Source organism: Macrotis lagotis, chromosome 7 (genome assembly GCF_037893015.1).
Source record: "Macrotis lagotis isolate mMagLag1 chromosome 7, bilby.v1.9.chrom.fasta, whole genome shotgun sequence".
Taxonomy (NCBI): Eukaryota; Metazoa; Chordata; class Mammalia; order Peramelemorphia; family Peramelidae; genus Macrotis; species Macrotis lagotis.
In genome coordinates, this window is record NC_133664.1 from 166,713,518 (window position 1) to 166,736,306 (window position 22,789).

Sequence of the window (22,789 nt, forward strand, 5' to 3'; positions counted from 1 at the left end):
TTCAGGGAAGAAAGTGGAAGGTGATGGTTCTGAAATTCTTTGTCCCTTGCCTTTTACCTGCCACAGATAGACACACCCCAGTTCTCCAACTCTAGAAGTCATTAATCTAAGGCACGAGTGTGACCCTCATGACTATGAAATGCTGTAATGCTTTTGGTTTTTATTTTTTTATTGGGGCATTTTTTCCCCCTTTATGGAACACCTCTCACTTTCTCTTTTTTTTATTTAAAGGTATTTTCACTGTAAATAATGTTTCATGGATTTTATCTATTAGATTTTATGTTTCTTAATAGCATGAATTACTTTCTCCACACATCCCCCCAGAGACCACTGCAAACTGATTATATTTAAATTCTATAGTATTTTCCTTACTTTTGCAACTAATGAAAAATAATGAGACCTTCCATTTAAACTATATTAATGCTTGATAAACTATGTGGCTGAAAAGATTAGAAAAGAAAATAGAAAAGGGGAATAAATATTTCAATCTAATAAAAGTTAAAGATCAAGCAGGCAAAAATTTCAAATTAATCACTAAAAGTGTCCTAAATCATATTATTATCACATTACTATCTTCCTTTTATTTTTTATTAATGTGAAGGGAAAATCACTAAGGAAACATGAATGTTCACTTTTAGAATCATTATTGGTTCAATAGGTTAATTCCTGAACTTGAGCATTTCAAAGTTCTAATTTCAAATTCTTCCTTAGATGATTACTAGATAAACGACCCTTGGCAAGTTTAAGTTTGCTGATCTGGAAAATGGGATATTAATAGTTTTTGCTTTCCAGCACTGTGAGGAGCATATGAGAGAATATAAAGTGCTTTGTAAAATGTAATTATAATATAAATATTAATTATCAAATAGCAATTAAGAAAAAAATTTAAAAATAGCAATTAAGGCACTTTGCAATACTTAAAGAATCTTATAAGTTTTACGCATTACTCTAGTAAGTTTAGCATTGTCCAAGTTGGACATATAACCAGAAAGATCTGTGTTTAGCTCTGACCTGGCTATGCAAATACATTTGCTATAGTGTCTGATAATTTATCTTACAAGGGATGCAATACATTGCTGATAGTATAAAGTGTCTTTTAGAGGAAATGATTAAATTTATTTTTATTACTGACCTATTCTGCATTAAATGGGTTGTTAATATGGAGCTCCTTGTTCAGTTCTTAGATTTTATCCATATTCCTCAATGGGTCTGTTTTCATTTCCCAATATAAGCTTATGAAAATAATAACTACTTCCTGGCTCAGATGAAGAAAATACTTTAGCTCTTTTAACATCATTAGCTAATTCCAGAACACATGAGGATTGAATGAAATGTCCAAGTACAATTAGGAGTGACCTGAAGCAAACAACATGGGGGGCCAAAACCAATTTGGATAGTTCCCCATTCTTTCTAATGTTCCTGAACATCTATGGATTATGCCTCTGGCTAAGGATAGAAGCAGAACAGCCAAAATAGCATGAACAAAATTACTCTTGTGGTATTTCTGGCCCTTATAGAAACAATAAATGCAAGGATTCGGGAGATATTAATATAGTCTGTTCTCATTAGATTTCTAACCCCAATCTTTAGATCCATGTGGTTCAGATAAAATTCATTTGAGTATGCAGACCTTTAGTGCTCATCTCAACAGAACGCTAATGTCCCCAGGGAATTATTCATCATTAGAATGAACTCCATCCATGACTAGGAAAACAAAATACAGTTCTTAATTTAGAAAAAATAAAAAAGGTAGGCTATATTTTAGATTTCTGACAATTTCCCCAGGGGAAAAGAAAACTGGGGGGGGGGAGGAAGGTGGAAGGAAGGAAAACTAGGAGTGGGGGGCGAAGAACATGGAAGGAAATAAAACCATCTGAAATCCTTAATAACTTTAAATATCCATGTAGCATTTAAATATTTATTTTTAAAAAGATTTATGTATTTTGATTGTACAGAAAAAGTTTATTTAAAAGTTACAGGGAGATTAGATTAAATCTGCTTATTGCAATTCACAGCTTCTAGTTTGCACCTTGGCCTTGTGGAAGATTCCAGGTGCAAACATTATTAGCACCTGTGACCAGCTTTGTGCTATTAATTGCTGGGACATGGACTTGGTGAGGTATTTTCAGGGTTTGAGGGTTGTTAATTATTTGCAAATATAAGTATGTAAGGTTTCAAAGGGGATCTTGACTTTTCAAGGTAGAAGATGATACTTGATAGTTATACATGAAGCTTTCTTTCAGTTCCTGTCATTTAAACATTCTTATCTTATTTTCAGTTCTTTGTTTCTCATCGTCCATATATCAATTCAATAGAATATGCAGTTTTCAATATCAAGGATAGCATGATTTTTTTTACATAAGAAGAATTGAAAATGTAGGTGTCACTTCCCACTTTACATATGAGATCTCCCAGGTGAAAATTATATTTGCTGCCTAGTAATAATTGTCACTTTTAAAAGTCCAGAAGTTAAACTAAGCCATATAAAATTATGAAATGAATATGTTACTGCTAAAAAAGCAAATTCTAACTAATATCATTCACAGTTAGGAAGAACAATTAACAAGCTGATTAACTGGGTTTGTTCCTGCTTCTTCTAATTTGAAGTCTAATTATGTGTTTATTTAAATAAAGCTTTATGCTCTCATTAAAGGCATCAGCATGAGGATGGCTTTAGGTTTGATGTAAGGCATCAGATTCAAAATTAATTTTCACCATATTGGGGGAGTTCCACTTACATAAAAAGAGGTGGATTTGAATCACACATCATACAAAAGTCTTAGGTTAGCTTTGATTTCCATGAGAATACAAGAATTATGAAAATTCAAATTCTTTGTCAATTAGCAATGATAACTAATTACCATAATTCAACTTATATTTGTTACTTGATCAATTATAAACATTAAGAAGAGAATTGTAAGCAGAAATACAAATGATGAATTTATTAACTTCTGTCATATCCTCATTCATTCAACAAAGAACAGATACATTTTAAGCACTGAGTGAATATTATTTAAAATGTCATACAAAGAAATATGCTAAACACCATGGGTGTATAAATTTGGACAAAGAGGATTTTTGCTATCAAAGTACCATAAAAAAACAGTTGATTATAGTAAAAGGAATATTGAATTTACAGTTAGAGGACCTGGGATCAAATTCTGACTGTCATGTATTAGTTCCATAATTTAACATCTCTGGTTGTCAATAACCTTAGCTCTAAAGTCCACTCCAGTTTTCATTCTATGCTATCAGCCTACATACATAAATAGCTATACTATAAGCTGATATGTGACCTACATGATATAAAAATGCTAGGGAAGCTCAGATTTCTGAGTGATTAGATGGAGAGGGTAGCTCAGCAGAAATAAGAAGGAATGGTTAAATTTCAAAAGATAGAGATTATAGGGGTGTGTGTGTTTTGTGTGTGTTTGTGTGTGTGTGTGTGTGAGTGTGTGTATTTGAAGTTAATTATTTAAGCAAATATAGAGAGGGAAAACTTCAGAGTACACTCAACAAAATAATGAATATTCCAATTTGATTAGAGAATAGAGTGTGGAGGGGAAATGGAAAAAGCAGGTTAAAATCAGACTTAATGCCAATCTAAAACTTTGAGCTTGATTTAAGAAATAATAGAGAACTCTTAAAGAACTGTAATTATAGTTATAAAATTAGACCAATGATGTAGGAAAATAGCTTGGATGGCAATATACCATCAGAAATCTGATAAGAAAAACAGAGAGGAAGCTTTGAAATATTCTAGGTCAGAGGCAGAGAGGGCAAAAGCAGGGTTTACCAAAGTCTTAGTGAAAGCTAAAAATTGCACTAAGATTTTTGGGACATTCTGTGTTAGGATTGTGCCAGTGTTAATGAAAAGGAAAAGATTTAAGAGATCAGCTTTGATATTAAACAATTTGGACCTTCATATAAACAATGATTTCTTTTGTTTAAATTAGACAAAAGCAATTTTCGGTTTGAATAGATCAGTCATATGAATATAGTGAGAAAAATGTGATACTTGACATGGAAAGTCTCAAAAGCCCTTTAAATGCTAAGTTTCTTGAAAGCAGGGCTCATTATCCTTAATGTATAAAATACACAACAGCACAATGATGCTATTAATACTAATACTAATAATAATAATAGTTATTATTTATAAAGTCTGTGGTATTGGACAGCTCATCTTGTCAGCCTTAGTCCACTATAGAAGGAAATGTTAAACCATTCCAGTATTTTGGCCAAGAAAAAATCATGGACAAGATGGTCTTTAGGGTCATCAAGGGTCAACATTATTTATTTTGCAATTTAAGGTTTACAAAAACTTTACCTATAACTTATATAAAGCTCATTTGATTTTCTCATCAACCTTGTGAGCTAATTTTATTATTCTGCCCCTTTTACAGATGAGGTAACAGAGTCTTAGAGATTAAATGACTTCCCCATGTTCACTTAAGCAAATAATACTTAAATATTTGTTGGATTTAATTTGTAGGAAAAATGGCATGGATGGAAATCTATTTTAGGTCCTAACTAGTCTTAAATTCCATAGATATAGAATGAAATTCTATTAGTAGCTGGATAAAGAAACAGAAAGGAAGAATTAACTGATATTGGGTTAGCAAAATAAAAAATGGATAGAATCTTTTACAATACATAGTGAAACTATAGAAGTATTTGATAGAAACATTTTGCATTTTGGATGAAACAGTTACCTAAATATGAATGAATTTAATGATAATTACATATTCCAGAAATTTGGAAATGTTAAGGAATTATAATTGACACATAATTGAATATATTGATAATTGATTATACCAATTTAAACACTTCCTTGCATAAAACTTCAACAAAAATATTTAAATTATCTCTGTAGAAGAGCATGTTATTTGAATGCCTAAAGTATAATGAAATGAATTTGAAAGAACAAAGTCTGCATGGTAGGATGGATACAGTGATGGAAAGGGGAGTCAGAAAGTTCTAGATCCAAACTGCCCCCTCCCATACTTACTAGCTTTCAAGTGCAAACTTTCAAGTACTTAGCCTTTCCTTGACTCACTGTGCTCATTTGTGAATTGAAAGGGATGTATTTCATGAACCCTATGGTCCCTTTCAACTTTATATCCATGATCAGTAATTTATTGGCTGAAGATCTGAATTCAGTCCGTGGCTCTGATATTTATTATCAGTATTATCTTGGTTATGTCATTTAAGTTCTTTGTGACTTCATTTATTCATCTCTAAAATGAAGATATGTAGAAGCACCATTCTGACAGCCACAAGATTGATGTGAATATTAGGTACTATGATAGATGAGAAAGAGCTTTATAAGCTATAATGTTTTATATGTTATAATTACTATTCAAAGCAGCATGAGGGCAATTGATATCTATATACAATAGTTCCCAGTTTTCAATAAATATTTGTAAAGATGAACTTCACTTTGATGACATGCTTCTGAGAAGTAGATTTTTCTCTAAATTTTGATATTCTAAATAAGAAAAAAGACAACTAGAAATGTGTACTTAAAAAATAACAGTGTTCTAACAACATAGTCTTTGGCTCTGTCTCCATGACAGCCTTAAAATGCTTTGAAAGTGAAGAATAGAGGAATTAGTGATTCAATGGTCATTAAGATGCCCAGAACACTCAATTGTAGACTCAACAAATAACCTTTATTATCCAGGAAAAATGAAAGCTGTAAGCAACAGCTTCAAATGAATGTAGGCATCTTCTAATTTAAAAGGTGAAATCATTTCCTTCTTACCTTCAAGATACTCATCCCCACACATATGTATCATTGATTCATTTCCCTATAACATGGGAAATTTAAATCCTATTCAAAGAGGTCATCAGGTCAGTTTAGACATTTAATACCTCACATATTAGTAGCCAGAATAGGAAATCAAGGCAGAAAGAAGGTGTGCAACTTGTGCAATGTTTGTTATCTCCAATTTATATCTATCTATCTATCTATCTATCTATCTTTTTCTATCCATCTAGCTATCTGTCCAACTATCTAATCTATCTTTGTGAAGTTTCTCTTATATTGTCTTCCTCATTAGACTATAAGTTCCTTGAGGGCAGGGAAATGGTTTTTTTTTTGCATTTCTGTCTATGTTGAGTACAGTGATTGATACCCACTAAGCCTTTAATAAATATTTATTTGGCTGACCTAATTACACAAACAATTAGATAGATCTCCTAAATCCAACATGGACCAAGTGCCTCTCCCCTTGCCAGCTGGATTGTACTATTGCCATTATTTCATTCTTATCTGCGATCTTTCTAAATTTACTATAAAACATTCACACACTAAAAATGTCCTTGATTTCTTTTGACCTTACCAGTATACCAGCAAAATATAAATCCATCAATTGTCCCTCCCTTTCACCATGTGTTTTGTTCAAACAATTCTTTGCTGATGCTTCACTCCAGTTATCCTTTGTAATGCCCCATTTATAATTTGTTGCAGCCTACTCATAACCTCCATGTGCCTCTCCATTGGCATCTGTGTGATTCTCATTTATTATTCTTTGGAGTCAGTTGTATTCTATAACTCACAAATACAAATGATTAATTTATATGTATCATGGGTTCTTCGTTTTTGAAGAAAAATTCAGAAGATATTAGATACAGTATACTGTGAATAGTCCCATAAGAAATGAAATTCATCATAATTTGTAAGGAACTAATTAATTACTCACAAGGGGGTTACTGCTGAATCATTGTCTATGTACAGTTGGAACCCTGACTGGTTAGAGCAAAGTTAAAAATTGATACAGAAATAGAAGAAAAAAATAAAAAATATATGACATGCAAATAAAACAAATCAAACCTGCTTTATTTAAAAGAGTTATTCATACAACAAAAAGTAAAGCAATGAGGTATGGATGGAGGAAAGGACTAGCTTGACACAAGAATTTTATATAGTTTTACCAATATAAATCACTTAGCATAAAAAGAGAAACCAGAAGAGGTTAATAACTATTTTCATTTGACTTACTTGTCAAGCATAAAGATTAATATAATATAGTCAAAGGTAGTATCAATTTTGAATATAAATTTGATGCCAAAATCTTACAGAGAAACATAATAAGAGGTTATGGAAGGTATCACTTCAAGACAAAAAATATTAATGGATCATAAAAATAGTTTAAAGAGCACATGATAAGACATATATCTAAATAAAATAAATTCAAGTATTAAAGGAATGAATTGGGGAAAGAATAACAGTAAAGTTGGAAAAAAAATCTGCAAAGATTTTTATAAACAACCCACTTCACCATCAAGTATAGTGGTTAACAACGCTTAAGTCTCTTTCAGTTTCCTCATCTATAAAGTAAACAAGGTAGAAGGCACCCCCCCCCCACAAAGGTGCCTTCATGTTCTACATTGACCATTCTTTGAAGTAGCCATACTTGAATACTAACATAACAGTTCTGAGTGTACTTATACTGCAAATAGATAAAGAATAGGTAAAGAAGAGAACAAACATGGAAAAACAGCTAGACTAGACTAATAATATCAAGAAGGGCTGGTGATCCAGGAACTGCAATTGTGAAGGCATTGAGAGATTGATTCTTTAGGGCTCTTTAGGGCAAAAAATTGCCAAAAAATAACCACTGGAAAAGATTTCATATCTAATTAAAGTTAAAAAGGTGGGGGGTAAGACAATATCAATAACTATCAACCACTGGATTATACTTTAAAAATAATAATGCACTATTAATCAGTAAACTTTTACTGTCTACCTCATGCTAAGCTTGGAGAATTCAATGAAATACATAAGGTAGTCCCCTGACCTCAAGAAGTTCACACTTTAATGATAAAGCCCATCAAAATTTACAAAAATGCTTTGTCTGCCTCTGGCTACGTAATATAAATAGCATTAACCCTATTTTATGGGTAAGAAAATTAAAATACCATCAGGTTAAGTGAATTTCTTATGATAATATAATTATTAATTCACAGAGCCAGGCCAAGAACCTATTCCAAGTTGGTGCATTCTCTATTTTGTCATGCTATATTTCTAGAACTCTAACAACTCAGAATATCTATTGACTTATTTTACTAAATGGTATATTTATGTAATCCTCTGATGTACATTAAAAAACTATCAATATATAAAGTCTTATTCATAGACCTTAACTGGTAAAAACTGCTTTTTAATCTATCTTGATTTTACACAAGCATCCTAGAAATAACTTGGTCTCAATAATACTTGGAGTTAGTGATTCAGGGCATGTAAGCACTTACACCACAGAGTTACCAAGACGTAAGGTATACACCTATTACTGGATATTAGTAAATGCTTGCTTCTTTCCCTCTTCTTCCTTTTTTTGATAGATATGTTAGGACCTTCAGCAGCCTTTTTAGTTGCCCAAATCATTTTAGTTTTTTTTTTTCCTGTGGTGGGCTTTAACCCTTGTGCTCTGTTAGAATGTCTTTCAATTATTTTCTCTTTTAATCAGTAATAACTGCATATCTTTGTCTTGGAAGGAAATCTTTAAAAATTTAGTCATATGAATTTTATCTCAACAAAGCTTACTTTGGAGGTAAAGGTACATTTTCAAGATTTGCCACTTGGTTGGACATTTGGGGATAGGTGAAGAGAAAGGGGAAAAAAGGAAAGGGAGGAGGAAAGAAATTAGAATAGCAAAAAATTACAAACCTGGGTGACCAGAAAGATAATGAGCAGAATAGGGTTTGAGGGAAAAGATGATGAATTATTTTGCACATCTTCAAGTTTAGATGTCTCTAGGGTATTCATTTTGAAGTATCCAATGGGCAATTTTTTAATAGAAGATCTGAAAAAAATGGGGAAGTAGGACTGGATATATGGGAACATGAATTATTAGTATAAAGATATTAATATTAAAACATGAGGTCACCAAATGAAAGAGTATAGAGAAGAGTCCAGAATAAATTCCTAGAGAATACAAATAAATACACAGAATATGATATAGATGGTGATCCAAAAAAGAAAACTGAAAAAAAAGATCTTATATGAAGGAAGAGAATCAAGAGAGAATAATGTCTCAGAAATAACAGAAGAGAGAGTAATGTTTTATCATGATCTGGAGGTTATATTGGACTCCAGGTCTATGGCTGTAAAATATTAGCACCAAAAAGTCCTACCTCCCTGAAAAGTCTTCAAATAGCAGTCTGGTAATGGACTGCATATGCCTGTATGTACCTATGACTTTTAATTACCATTTTTCTCTGCCATTTTAAAAATACCTTTATGGTAGCTAGGTAGTACAGTGGGTAGAGGCATGGTTTTGAAATCAGGAGGATGGGAGTTCAAATCCAGTCTCAGATATTTGATATTTTACTAATGTGTCCTTGGGCAATTCAACCCTGATTGTTTCATATCTAGGGCCATATCTGGTCATCCTGATTTATATAAGGTCACTGGACCCAGTTAGCTCTGGAAGGTAAAGTTAGGCTGGTGATAGCAGAGCACCCCCCCCACTCAAATCTAATTCATGTGCTTGTGATGGCATCACCTTTCTGATGTCAAGGTCCTCTGTGAGAAAGAAGGACAAGCATCATAAATTACTTAAGCTAAAGGCCTGTTTTTTCAATATTCAGTCTTCCATATCAGTATTTGATACCATTGACCAAATCAGTGTCCTAGATTATTCTCTCTTCTATTGTTTCTGATTCTCTTCCTTCATATAAGATCATTCTTTGTCAGTCTCCTTTTCTGTTTCATCATCTATATCATATTCTGTGTATTTTCTATGTATACTCTATGCCTCTATTCTGTTCTTTTCTCTACACTCTTTGATTTGTTGACTTCATCTTTGAATAATAGCATCTTTATGCTAATGATTCATGCATCCATATATCCAGTCCTAGTTCCCTTATTTTTTTCAGATCATCTACAAAAAATTAGCATTGGATACTTCAAAATGGATGCCTTCAAAATATCCCTAGAGACATCTAAACCTGAAGATATCCAAAATAATTCATCATCTTTTCCCTCAAATCCTATTCTGCTCACTATCCTTCTGGTCACCCAGGTTTGTAATTTTTTTTGGTAATCTATTCTAATTTCTTCCCTCCCTTCCTTTTTCCCTCTCTCAATATGTCCAACCAAGTACCAAATCTTATATCTTTACTTCCACAATGTTTATCATTCTTTCTACTACTCAATTTTCTCCCCTTCCAGATCACTCTTACATCTAGTTGCCAAATTTAATTTCTTAAAGCAAGTTTGACAAAGTCTTAATGCTCTCCAGTGAGTCCTTATTGCCTTAAATCAAGGACCAAATACAATCTACTCCATAGGCCATGTAAAGGCCTTCTTAACCTGGGTCCAATATATATATTTCCAGCTTTCCCCTTCATATTCTCTATGTTTTAGCTAAATTGGCCTTCTTGCTCTTACACACAAATGACCCTTCCTCATTTTCTATGTTTTTATACAATCTATCTCCCAGAGTGGTATATACACCTACCTCTGCTTCTTAGACTTCTTGGTTTCTTTCAAGACCTAGCTCTGGGTTCAATTTCATGAGATATTTTTTGAGTCTCTACAATTGCTAATGCCTTTCTTCCAAAAAATTACTTTGATATGTATATATATATATATATATATATATATATATATATATATATATGCATGTATTTAATTTTTATTTATTTAAGGCAATGGGATTAAGTCACTTGCCCAAGGTCACACAGCTAGGCAATTATTAAGTGTCTGAGGCTGGATTTGAACTCAGGATTTGTGACTCTAGTGTCAGTGCTCTATGCCATCTAGTTGACCCCTATTCTATTTATTTTTGAATATACTTATATGGGGAATATAGGTGGCACAATGGATAAAGTACCTAGTCTTCAGTCAGGAATACTCATTTTCATGAGTTCAAATACAACTAATAAGTGTATACATTTATTAGCTATGTGACCCTGGGCATGTCATTTAACCCTATTTGCCGCAGTATTCCCATCTTTAAAATCAGCTGGAGAAGGAAATGGAAAACTAGTATCTTTTCCAAGAAGACCCCAAATACTCTCATGAAAAGTTGGAAATGACTGATATGACCAAATAACAAAATATATGCATAATTATACATAACCAAATGTTACATTCTACTGAAGTGGTATCGAACTCAAAGTGAAAAGTTTTCTAGCAGCATCACTTATAGCCTTGGGAAACCACAAACTACATTATCTATGTAGTTTTATTTTTCTAAACATTTCCCAACTATATTTTAATCTAGTTTGGCCACACTCAGCAGTTAGTTATTGAGTCTGACATCTTTGTATAGAATATAAACTCTGTGAGGGAAGGTATTAATGTTATTGCATCTCCAACACTTCTCACATGACTGACATTAAGTAGATGTTTAATAAATTTGTTGATGGGATTGATGATCAATGTTAATGGATTTTCTCATTTTATCAGTTCAATAATCAGGGACAATTTTAGGGTATCTGCGATGGAGAATACTACCTGTATCCAAGGAAAGAATTGTGGAGTTTAAACAAAGACTATAACCTTCAATTTAAAAAAGCTATCTTATGTATTACATAATTTTGCTATCTCCTATATTTTTTTTCCCCTTAAGGATATGATTTTTCTCTCAATTTTGATCAATGTATAGTGTGGAAAGAATATAAAGACTATCTGACTGCCTTCTGTGGGGGGGAGGGAAGCGAGGTTGGGGGGGGAAATTATAAAGTTCAAAAACATACAAAAAATGATAGGAAGAACCTACTATTGTATATAATTGGAAATCAAATAAAATATTTATATTAAAAATAAATATCTGTTGATTATCATCTGAGGAGTATCCAGATAAGTTGAGAGAGGATAAATAATATGATGTACACAAACTGATTTTCTTGGTCAGAGTCATTCTTGAGGACTGTCTATTGGAGTGTAAACAGCTTGTATTCTGTGATGGTAGAAAAAGTACCTGGACTAAAAATAGTATTGATCCTAAAAGTACTGGCAGCATTTGACTCCCAAGAGAGGCATAGTGTTCCACTTCACCACCCATATCTTCCCAGGATAGGAAAGTTGTTTATCAGAGATCCTGTCAAAGATCTCTAGTCCTCTTCCCCATCAAGTTCTTCAGTCAGAACATTAACTAGTTCCTGGAATCCCTAAGTATATGAAGGGGAGGGGATAATATTCCTAAGGTCTAAAGAGGTGTTTTTTGTTTGTTTGTTTTTAGGTTTTTGCAAGGCAAATGGAGTTAAGTGGCTTTCCCAAGGCCACACAGCTAGGTAATTATTAAGTGTCTGAGACCACATTTGAACCCAGGTACTCCTGACTCCAAGGCCAGTGCTTTATCCACTAAGCCACCTCTGAGGTGTTTTCTTTTTTGTTTGTTTGTTTGTAGTACTGAAAGGGCATTTGGTAGTCTCATGGCAATCAACTATTTCAAGATAATATATAAATAAAATATTCTTATTTCTTATTTAAGAGGAAAATAAAACACCAATAAAACATTCAAAAATACATAGAACAGCAACAACCAAAATGTCAAAAAAGGAATAAAAACCAAATAATGCAATTTTGTTATTTTCACAGTAAATTTGATATATACTTGCAAAACACTGTGGCTGACAGAAGTTCATTCCCTGCATAGTTTTCATTGAGTTCCTTGTTCATTGAAATGGTCCTGTTTGTGATCATTAGGAAAATTGAAAGGGGGAAAAAAAGAAAAAAAAAAAGTCATCCTAAAGCACTAAATGAAGGAAACAAGAAACTGTGAGTAGCAGACTAATGATGGCACGTTCTAAGAACTGTTTTGCCAGTTTAATATCCATTGGTTACAGATGAATTATAGGCATTATCTACCCTCCTGGAAGAAATTCCAGTGTTCTAAAATCCTCAGTACAGAACTTGCTTTGTCATTCCTTTGATTTTGTTCATCATATTTCATCTTGAAGATGATTTCCCTGTCTGCTTCCATTCATCTACTTGGTTCCTCTGTCCCAGTAAGGAAGTTAGCACTATAGTGTCCCACTCTAAATCTGACTTACTCTTCTCCCTCTCCTTTCCTCCTGTCAACTCAGGCTTCAACCCTCGATTACCTGAATAACTGTCTCTTATTCTTAAGCTCTGATTACTGACACCTATTGACTGGTCTCAAATAGTAGTAAATCTGTATGAGAAACTACCTGAGCAAAAAATATGAATTCAACTCATTCTGTATAGGTCCTTCGAAACTTTTTTAACTGATCCCGTAGACCATTCACATACAGGGGTTAGCCCCCAAATATTCAGAGAAATATTCAGGGAGAGTAGACTGTGAAACTCATAATACTATGGTAATTTAGATGTTTCCCAGTTTTTCAACTCAGAGGACTCTTGGAGCAGCAACATAAAAAGGAAATAGTGACAGAGCACAAAGAAGTTAGGCCCCCTGAAGATCAGAATAGACTAACATTAAAAGTCCGCAATTCTATTTGTGATATGCAAGAAAGTGGAGGTCTCCAGGTTACTAACTTTTTTTTTCAGAATTTATCTTTAATGCCACATCAAAACACAGGTGACTTCTTCCCTCCTCTTGGAAGAGACTCCTGACCCCAGGTTACTAACTTTTAACTGGATACTAATTTTTTTTTTCTCTTTGTCTCACTTTTTTGTTTTTAAATTTAGAGTTCATCAATTAAAGGTCTCATTAAGCTCCATTCTCTTCCAACTCTTGAATCCAAAGGATTCCCAATTTTAAACATAGTTGTATAGTTAAATCTAGACTTAAGCTCAATAATGATTCCAAACAACATTTGTTTTTTAGTCCCTTATACCTTAATGGTATCACTAAATTATAAGATCTTTCAGTTCCTAACCTGACAGTTCCTCAGGAGAGGGAACATCTAAATCCATGTGTCATATAAGCCACCCCCCCCAATCATTTAGTCTGAAGCTGCCACAGCAACTGCAGGTGGGATTCAATGTTCAATAAATCTAGGAGGCTTTTATGAGTAAATTAATTGAATTTTTGACCAAATGTAACAGACTAATTTTTAAGTTGATAATTTTATGTGGCCTTTGAATGATGTTATAAATTTCTAAATTGCCCTTGGCAGAAAGATTTCCCATCCTTGCTCCTCCCTCACAAATTCTATTCAATTAAACACCTGAAGGTACTATATCATATCAAAACATAGCAAATTAAGTTTATTGTGGGTATTCTTTAAGTGATTGACTCTCCATATTTTGTTTCCTTTCTTAAGTCAATCAGTATTTTTAGAAATCATTATGTGGGTGGATAGAACAATGGCCCTGGAGTCAGGAGGACTTGAGTTCAAATGCAGCTTCAGACAATACTTAGCTGAATGATCTTGGGCAAGTCACTTAACTCCATTCCCTTACAACACCCCCCCCAAATCATTTTGCTAGACATAGGAATACAAAAACTAAATATGAAATTTGCTTACATATATGTATATACAAATTTATATATATATGTATTTATATGTGTGTAAAAGTATATACCTATATGTAGAAATACATATGCATGTATATATTATAAATATAAATTAAATAAATGCCTATACTGTGTGTTATCAATTATGTATATTTATATAAACAAAGTAGTTAAATATAAGGTACTATAAAAAAGAGGGAATTAGAATTTAGGGGGTTTGGGAAAGGCTTCATGGAGAAAACAGTGTCTTCTTAAAAAAAAGGTAAGAGAAAATGGAATGCCTATAAGCCTCCCTAATGATCAATAGTTTAGGTAAATGTCAGTTAGCAAGCATTCATAAACCATTTAGAATAAGCTAGTCTCTGTAATAATCAGAGATCCAGAAAAAGGCAAAAAATAGTAGGCCCTGTCTTTAAGTTATAATGGAGTGGAAAGTATGCAAATGTGTGTTTGTGTGTATGTGTGTGTATGTGTGTGTGTGTCTGTGTGTGTGTGTGTGTGTGTGTGTGTGTGTGTGCAATTTAAATGGAAATAAACTCTTTATGAAGGGTAGGGTAAATTTTCCTGAAGAAGTTAGGGTGTGGAAGTAAAATGTGCTTTGAACTTTTTTATAGCAAAATTCACAAAAAAATTTCAGAATCTTTTGCTTTCTGGCCTTATTCTTCTCCTTTTCCCTACAATGGTCATAAAAGAAATCCAGAATGAAGCAGGCAATGACTTTTACAATATATAGACAAAATCTAACAATGTCCATATGTAAGAATATTTTTTGGGGGGAAGCTAAATATTAGCAAATATGAAACAGTTTATCAATAGCCATATGTTTCAATTTACTTAAAAACAAATCATGATACATCCAGGAGTTAGGCAAAAGGTAGATAGTAGTAGTAGTAGTAGTAGTCATCATAATAGTGGTTCTTGTTTTTTCTATGTGTGTGTCTGTTTTTGTGTGTGTGTGTGTGTGTGTGAGACAGAGAGACAGAGAGAGAGAGACAGAGAAAAACTGAAGAATTGGATAAACAATGTCATGGGACTAACATTAAGGACAGGACAGGATGCTGTAAATGACAAAAAACAATGTAGAGTAGATAGATTTCATAATTTTGGACATCTAGTCTAGGCATTTGTTAGTTTTTTCCTATCATGGATCCTATTGATCCTCTAGTAAAATCTCTGAACCCTTCAGAATATTTTTAAATGCATAAAATACACGTGAAATATCACATAGAAAACTAATTATATTGAAATATTGAAATATAATGATCAATTTTTTTAAAGTTCATGAGTCCCCACAATAGGAATTCCTCCTGTTCTAGTCCCTTGTCTTTCCATCTTAAGATGACAAAAATTGAAGGGCAAAGAAACAAATTTTTCTAGGGTTGCACTGACATTTAGTGGTAGAGTGAGGGAAAAATTTTCAGGTTTTCTGACTGTCAGTTCAAGTTCTTTCTGCTAAGCTACACTTTATTTTTAACTATGGAAGTGAAAAGAAAGATGACCTAGATTTGATCTGGGTTTAAATCTTGTTTCCACTATTTACTACTTTTCTTATATTTAAGGAAATTGTTTCACTTCTCTTTTTTTCTTCATCTGTAAAATAAAGAGGTTGAATAAAGCGATTTCTACAGTCCTGTACAGTTCAAAAATGCTGTGAATCTATAATCCTATAAAAATCCAGGGGATAGTCTGCAAAGTCCAAGAAACTGTACCCATAATCCTTGGGAAAAAAAACATTTCTAAGTGCTAACCCAGAAGCTTAGAAACTTAGAATTCTTTTTCTCTAGGATTCCTAAATGCTAAATTCAGATACCCTTCATTTAAATAAGTGTTTTGTAAAGTAATTACCATTTATTTTAAAGTTTTTAAAAATTTGTTTAAAAATTCCTTCTAAGACAAAGAAAAAATGACCCATATGTATAAAAATATTTATATTTGTGGTAACAAAGAATTAGAAATTAAACAGGATGCCCATCAAGTAGTAAATGGCTGCCCATGCTGTGGTACATGTTTATGATGGAATATTTAAGAAATGTTGAGCAAGGTTGTTTCAGAAAAACTTATGAAGACTGATGCAAAGTGAAATGAGCACAAGCAGGAGAATATTGAATACAGTAATAGCAATATTGTAAAGATGATCAACTATGAAAATCTTAGTAACTGATAAATTCAATGATCTACCACATTTCCAAAGGACTCATGATAAAAATACCATCTAACTCTGTATAGAGAATTTATAGACAGAGTAGATTAAATGTATTTTTCTCTTTTTTAAAAAAACATGATTAATGTAGAAATATATTTTGACTTCATATGTATAAGGGATTTTGCAATTCTTGCTTTCTCAATGGGTAGAGGGAGGAAGAGAATTTAGAATTAAAAAAATAAAATAGAATTTTCAAAAATCCCTTGGGATTATGGGCTAAAGACTGTAAGGGAATTTAGAGGCAGGGTACTTTCCTAAGTTTATAGATGAGGAAACTGAGGCACTGAAAGATTAATTTATTGTCCAAGGTCAAGGTTTGAATCAAGATCTTACTAGTCTAATTCCCTTTTGATCAATGAGATCAGCATGTTTAGAATAAATATTATATTCTCTATAATATATCAGTGCTATTAGGGTCACTGGATATTTCATTTTAAATTTATTGTATATCTAAATTCATCCACATTATCATTCCTTTTCCTTTGAAAATGGTATCAGTTTGGCAGAGTGTACAAAGGAGTCATTCAATAAATGTTTGTTGATTGACTGATTGATTACCATTTCATGGATATATTAGTAAAAGGCACAATTCAAGGATTGAAAAAACTATTTGAAGACAACCTTGCCTTCAAATTTTGCCTCAGATTCTTACTAAAAAGTTGATCCCGGGCTAATAATTTAATCTCAGAGTTGACAATTTTCTCATCTGTAAAATGAGGATTAATATTTTTACTCCTTACTCTTGTTATATGGATCATACTTTACAAAATTTTGATTATGTAATAAGTTTTAACATATATGTAATGTGTTTGAAAATCACTTTGCATGTATTTTCTTATTTTTATAGATGAGAAAACAGTCTGAGAGAGGTTGAGGGACTTCCTCAGGGTCAAAATGATAGTGCTAGTCTGAGGCAGGATTTAAATTCAGGTCTTCCTGAAGGCAAGCCTGGTAATATATATTGTATCAAATTACCTGTCAAGATACAAATAATTTACTATTAGATGGTTATCTAAGAAGAAAATTTGAACAGATTTAATTTAACCAACTCACATGAACTTTGTAAGGTATATAGTGTTAATGAATTTTAAAGTAAAATGAACTTAAATCAAAAATAAATTGCTGTACTACTTTTCCAATTCAATTCTGAAAAGCAGTGATACAAGTTTTTTAAAGAATAACAAGAGTGATCATTTGAAAAACAAAGCAAAACAAAAATGGTATTTGTTTCTACAAAGATAATTGAAGAAGGGTTTGAAAAGCTAGAACAAAACATATATGGAACGTGTGATTTTGCATTTCTCGGAGTATATAGATTAATTTTCAAAGGATTAAGCTAGGAAGTCTTCCTGTGATTCACCTGTTTGTCTGGCTGACTATGAGAATAGGGGAAACTCTGAGGCTGACTTCATCCTTCATCTTGGGTGGGCCACACTCTTTAATTCTGTGAGGAAAATTGCAGGGTGAAGAAATTCCCAAGTCTTGATTGCCAATCAAAAATAAACATGTTACTGTTGGCACTAAAGGGTGAAACACCTGTGTACCAGATACACACAGCTGTATGCTTGCTGGAAATCTCTGCCAGACCTTTATTTGACCTGCTGTATTTCATTGAGAGAGGATGCTAAGGGAGGGATATAATAAATGTTTGTTGAATTGTTGAACTGAATTGAATGGAGGAGGAGAAAAAAATATAACAGGATTAACAAATGAATTCCTTCTCTCTGGTTACTCGGTTACTCCCATCTAGGGTGAATAGTGGCAGTTAAAGCCTAGATAGATGAATTGAGAATCTTAAACCAAAATCTCTCCAAGTACATCTCTTGGTGCACTTTCTATCTCTGTATTATCTGATGAAATATATGTTTCCCTGACTATTGATAGAGACAGAGACACAGAGACACAGAGAGAAGAAGAAGAAGAAGAAGAAGAAGAAGAAGAAGAAGAAGAAGAAGAAGAAGAGGAGGAGGAGGAGGAGGAGGAGGAGGAGGAGGAGGAAGAGGAGGAGGAGGGAAAGAAAGATATTATTATGAAAACTGGAAAAATGTCAATAACAGAAAAATGAGGGACACAAAACCTTTTTCATGGGCTTCATCTAGTTTTACAGTCATTGAGACCAAACCTACCAAAATAAACTGGTTAATTATTTCTAAAATATAGCCAAATGCTACATGCATCATTGGTCTACATATCTTTCAACAAGTAGCACTTTCTTTTTTTTTAATTTCATTTATTTAAGGCAATGGGTTAAGTGACTTGCCCAAGGTAACATAGGTAATTATTAAAGGTTTGAGGTTGGATTTGAACTCAGGTACTCTTGACTCCAGGTTCTATCCAATGCAACACCTAGTTGTTCTCAAGTAGCACTTTCAACAAGGTGCCAGATACTATGTCAGATTGTGGAGATAAAAAATAAAAGTAAAAATAAATAAATAAAATAATAAATAAAAATAAAAAAATAATAAAAATAAATAATAACTAAATAAAAATAAAAGAGCAATTCTGTTCTTATGTATATATAAAAGTTTATAACATATATATATATGTATGTGTGTGTATATATTATATATATGATAAATATAAGATAATTTTTTTGTGGGAGGGAAATCACAGAAAACTAGAAAGTAGTAGAATCAGGAAAGGCCTCATATATCAGTTAGTGATTAAGCTTTAAAGAAAATGAATAATTCTTATAGTTGAAGGGAAGGAGACAGTTCATTCTAAGTATGGTGAACAACCTGTTTAAAGACATAGGGACAGAAATATACTTTAATATATGAAAAATAGTAGCAGGGTCAATTTGTCTGGATCCAAAAAATATGTGTAAAGGAGGAACATTTAAGATTAAGACTGGAAAGATAAATTTCAGTCAATTTGTGAAAGGTTTTTAACTGTCAAACAGAATTTATATTTGATCCTAGAAGTAACAATTTCATACTAGAACTTACTTAATAGGAAGATGATATTTTAAAACATTGATTTTAGAGATATTAGTTTGATAGACATAGATTGGAGAGAGGAATTGGAGAGGCAGTAAGACAAATTAGCAAACTATTATAATAATTTAATTGAAAGTTTATGAATTTTTGAACTAAGGTGATTATTATGATGGGAGACAGGAAAACCTGTGGGAGAGGTTGTAGGAGAAATATTGAGAAAGATTATTAAGTCATTTCATTTAAGGATGAGTGAGGACACAGCTCGTATTTTCCTTATATGCTGGATTCCAAAAGACCAGAGGACAAGATTTTTGCTACCATCTTGATTCATACTGTTTATAAAAATCAGAGATATTTTTTGATGAGGATCAACATTCTAAAACATATAAAGAACATTCAGATCAATCTTTCAATTTTATTCTAAGAGTTTTTAATTCAATGCCCACCTCAAGCTAGTCAGACCTGAGGAGTTTTTGCTTTGCTTTTTGCCATATTAAATGCAACATTTCTGAGAAATATGACAGAAGCAAACATACGAAAGGTAACCCATTGAAGAACATTAAAATAAAGACAAAACAAAAGCAATAGGGCAGTAGTCATTTGAGTTCTGTCTAGAAGGTACCCTTTTCTATAATGAAGATTGATCAGTGGTGGGATAGGCCATACACGAAAGATAAAAAGCTTTACTAGAAATGGAATAGAAGATAAATGTCAGATTTAGCAACAAACTTCTGACTGAATATTGATGTGCTCCTAACATTTTCCCTTATTTAGGACAGAATTCTCTGCACCCATTAATCAGATGTGTATCTATAAAATTGTAGTTTGTGAATAAAATCATCTGAAAAGACCTTACTGATCCCTTTTCTTTTTCAACCAGCATACCCTTATTATACCTCAAAAACATTTTTTGAGAGATTAGAAAATTAACATATGGACTACTCGAGTGACTGACAGATGGTTTCCATTCTTTTGGTCTCTTCCCCTCTCTGATAACTTAATAATTAATCCCTGGGTACTTTTTAAAGTATGTCTCTTCCAGTATAGATTTCTAATTCATGTAGATCCAACCCAACAAATTATCCTGGCCTCATCTTCTTCTATGCCCTATGTCTTGTATGAGCACACTGAATAGAGATGTAGTAGAGGATAAAGGGTGTTTTTCATTGTCATTGCTAGTGACAATAAATCACTATAGAAACAAAGGAAGATTTATTTCACTTTTATTTTGTAACACCCTATTCCCATCTCCATTTGCAAGTACTCTGGGTGAACTGAATTGCTTACATCTCAGACCATGCTCTCTTTGAGTTAATTCTTCTCCCAATTATTTTCTGTTACTTTTTCAAGCCATACTGCTAGGAATCTTCTGTCATCATCTTGCTAAATGCTCTACAAATAAAGATGCTCTTCTTACCTTCCTTAGTTCCCTGCTTGACAAAGAGATCAAAAGCATTATGGTATAATTAGGAGAGAAATAAATCTGAAATCAGTCATCCAATAAGCATTAAGTACCTACTATCTGCCAGGAAAGAAAGAAGGAAGAAAGGAAGGAAGGAAGGAAGGAAGGAAGGAAGGAAGGAAGGAAGGAAGGAAGGAAGGAAAGGAAGGAAAGAAGGAAGGAATGAAGGAGCGAAGGAAAGAAAGAAAGAAAGAAAGAAAGAAAGAAAGAAAGATGGAAGGAAGGAAAGAGAAAAAGAGAAAAAAGGAAGGAAGGAAAGAAAGGAAGGAAAGAAAGGGAGGAAAGAAAAGGAGGAAGAGAGGGAAGGTGAAAGAAAAATGGTAAGAAAGAAGGAAAGAAGAAAAAAGAAAGGAAGGAAAGGAAGAAATAAAGGAATGAAGCAAGGAAGGAAAGGAAGAAATAAAGGAAATAGGAGAGAGGAAGAGAGAAAGAGAGGAAGGAAGCAATGTAGGAAGGAAACAGGGAAGGAAAGGAGGAAGAGAAAAAAGTCAATTTAGACTGTTTCATTAACTTGGAACTATGCTCTTAACACTAGACTTAAAGTATAATGTAAGGTCCTTGAAAATAGGGACATTTTTGCCTTACCAATTTTTTGGGATTAATAAATGTTTGTTGGATTTAATAAAACTGCAAAATTCTTGTGGTAAAAAAGATTAAAGTGTGGATAGGTCAGAGTAAATCAATTACCATCACTAATATAACACACAACAGTTAAATACTATTTATGGAAAGTCAGCTACTACTACATATATTAATGATACCACATTATTTCCAAGTGCTTGGCAGTGAGATAAATCCTATATATGCCTCAGGGGAAAAATGTTTCAATTGCACAAAGCAAAATACATAGGATTGCCAAAAAAACCAATTGATACATTTATCAAAATACAAATACACCTATGAAAATAATCTTAAATCCAAGTTCATGGAGTCCAGACTAATAACCACTTTTAGAGCAGAAGATACTAAGGGCAGAAAACTTCTAGATCATTTAAATACTTTGTCTAAAGTAAATGTCCAATGGATTGAGAAAACAAGCATTCTATAAGTATTAAGTGCCATCTGTGTGCTGGCACTTTGCAGAATGATCATTCCTGTAAAACCGAAAACCACACAAGACTAATATGAAAGGATTGTTGTAGTAGATAGGAGATCACCCTCAAAGTTAGGAAGACTTGAACTCACTAATACATACACATATCAGCTCTGTGACAATGAGTCAGTCTCTCAATCATTTAGTGCCCTAACCAACTTTCTAAGACATTAAGTTACAGATGTACACCAGAAAAAAAAAAAAACACCTTTAAATACTGGGTGTTCCTTAAGATGCTTTGAGCTCTGGACAGTCCTATCCAGTGCATACATGTGCATGAATCTGTATGTATATTTACCCAAACAAAATCATGCAGATTTAGCAAAATCTCCATAGATAGTTTATAGAGAAAAAAAAAATAGATGTGCTGTTGAAGTATAGAAAATCAACATAAAAAGGGAAACTAGAAAACATTGATTGCAATAGTATCTAAGTAAATTTGCATATACTGGTTACACATTTTGAAATTGTACCATGAGTATGTGTTGGTAGAAGTTCATAAAATGATACTCTTTTTATACTTTATCACCAGAAAATATTTATACCTGCTATAGGTCACTGTAATTTAGTTGAATATTAGTAATCTATGTCATAATGAGTTAATAAAAGCTTCATCTGAGCACTCATTTTTTGACTATTGGGCCTGAAGTTTTAGAAATTTTGTAGGAAAGGCACTTATCCTAAGTGAAATAT

At 32.7% G+C, this 22,789-nt stretch overlaps 1 protein-coding gene across 4 annotated transcripts in view; it reads right to left on the reverse strand.

The window, feature by feature from the left end:
• SEMA3A (semaphorin 3A) overlaps positions 1-22,789 on the reverse strand; it is a 669,223-nt gene that overhangs the window by 333,938 nt on the left and 312,496 nt on the right. The window contains exon 4 of one of the 4 annotated variants that reach the window (XM_074194048.1): positions 12,570-12,644. The exons of the other annotated variants lie outside the window; for them this stretch is intronic. The gene's annotated coding sequence lies outside the window, so the exon portion shown is untranslated. The remainder of the gene's footprint in view (positions 1-12,569; positions 12,645-22,789) is intronic. 4 annotated transcript variants of the gene reach the window in all.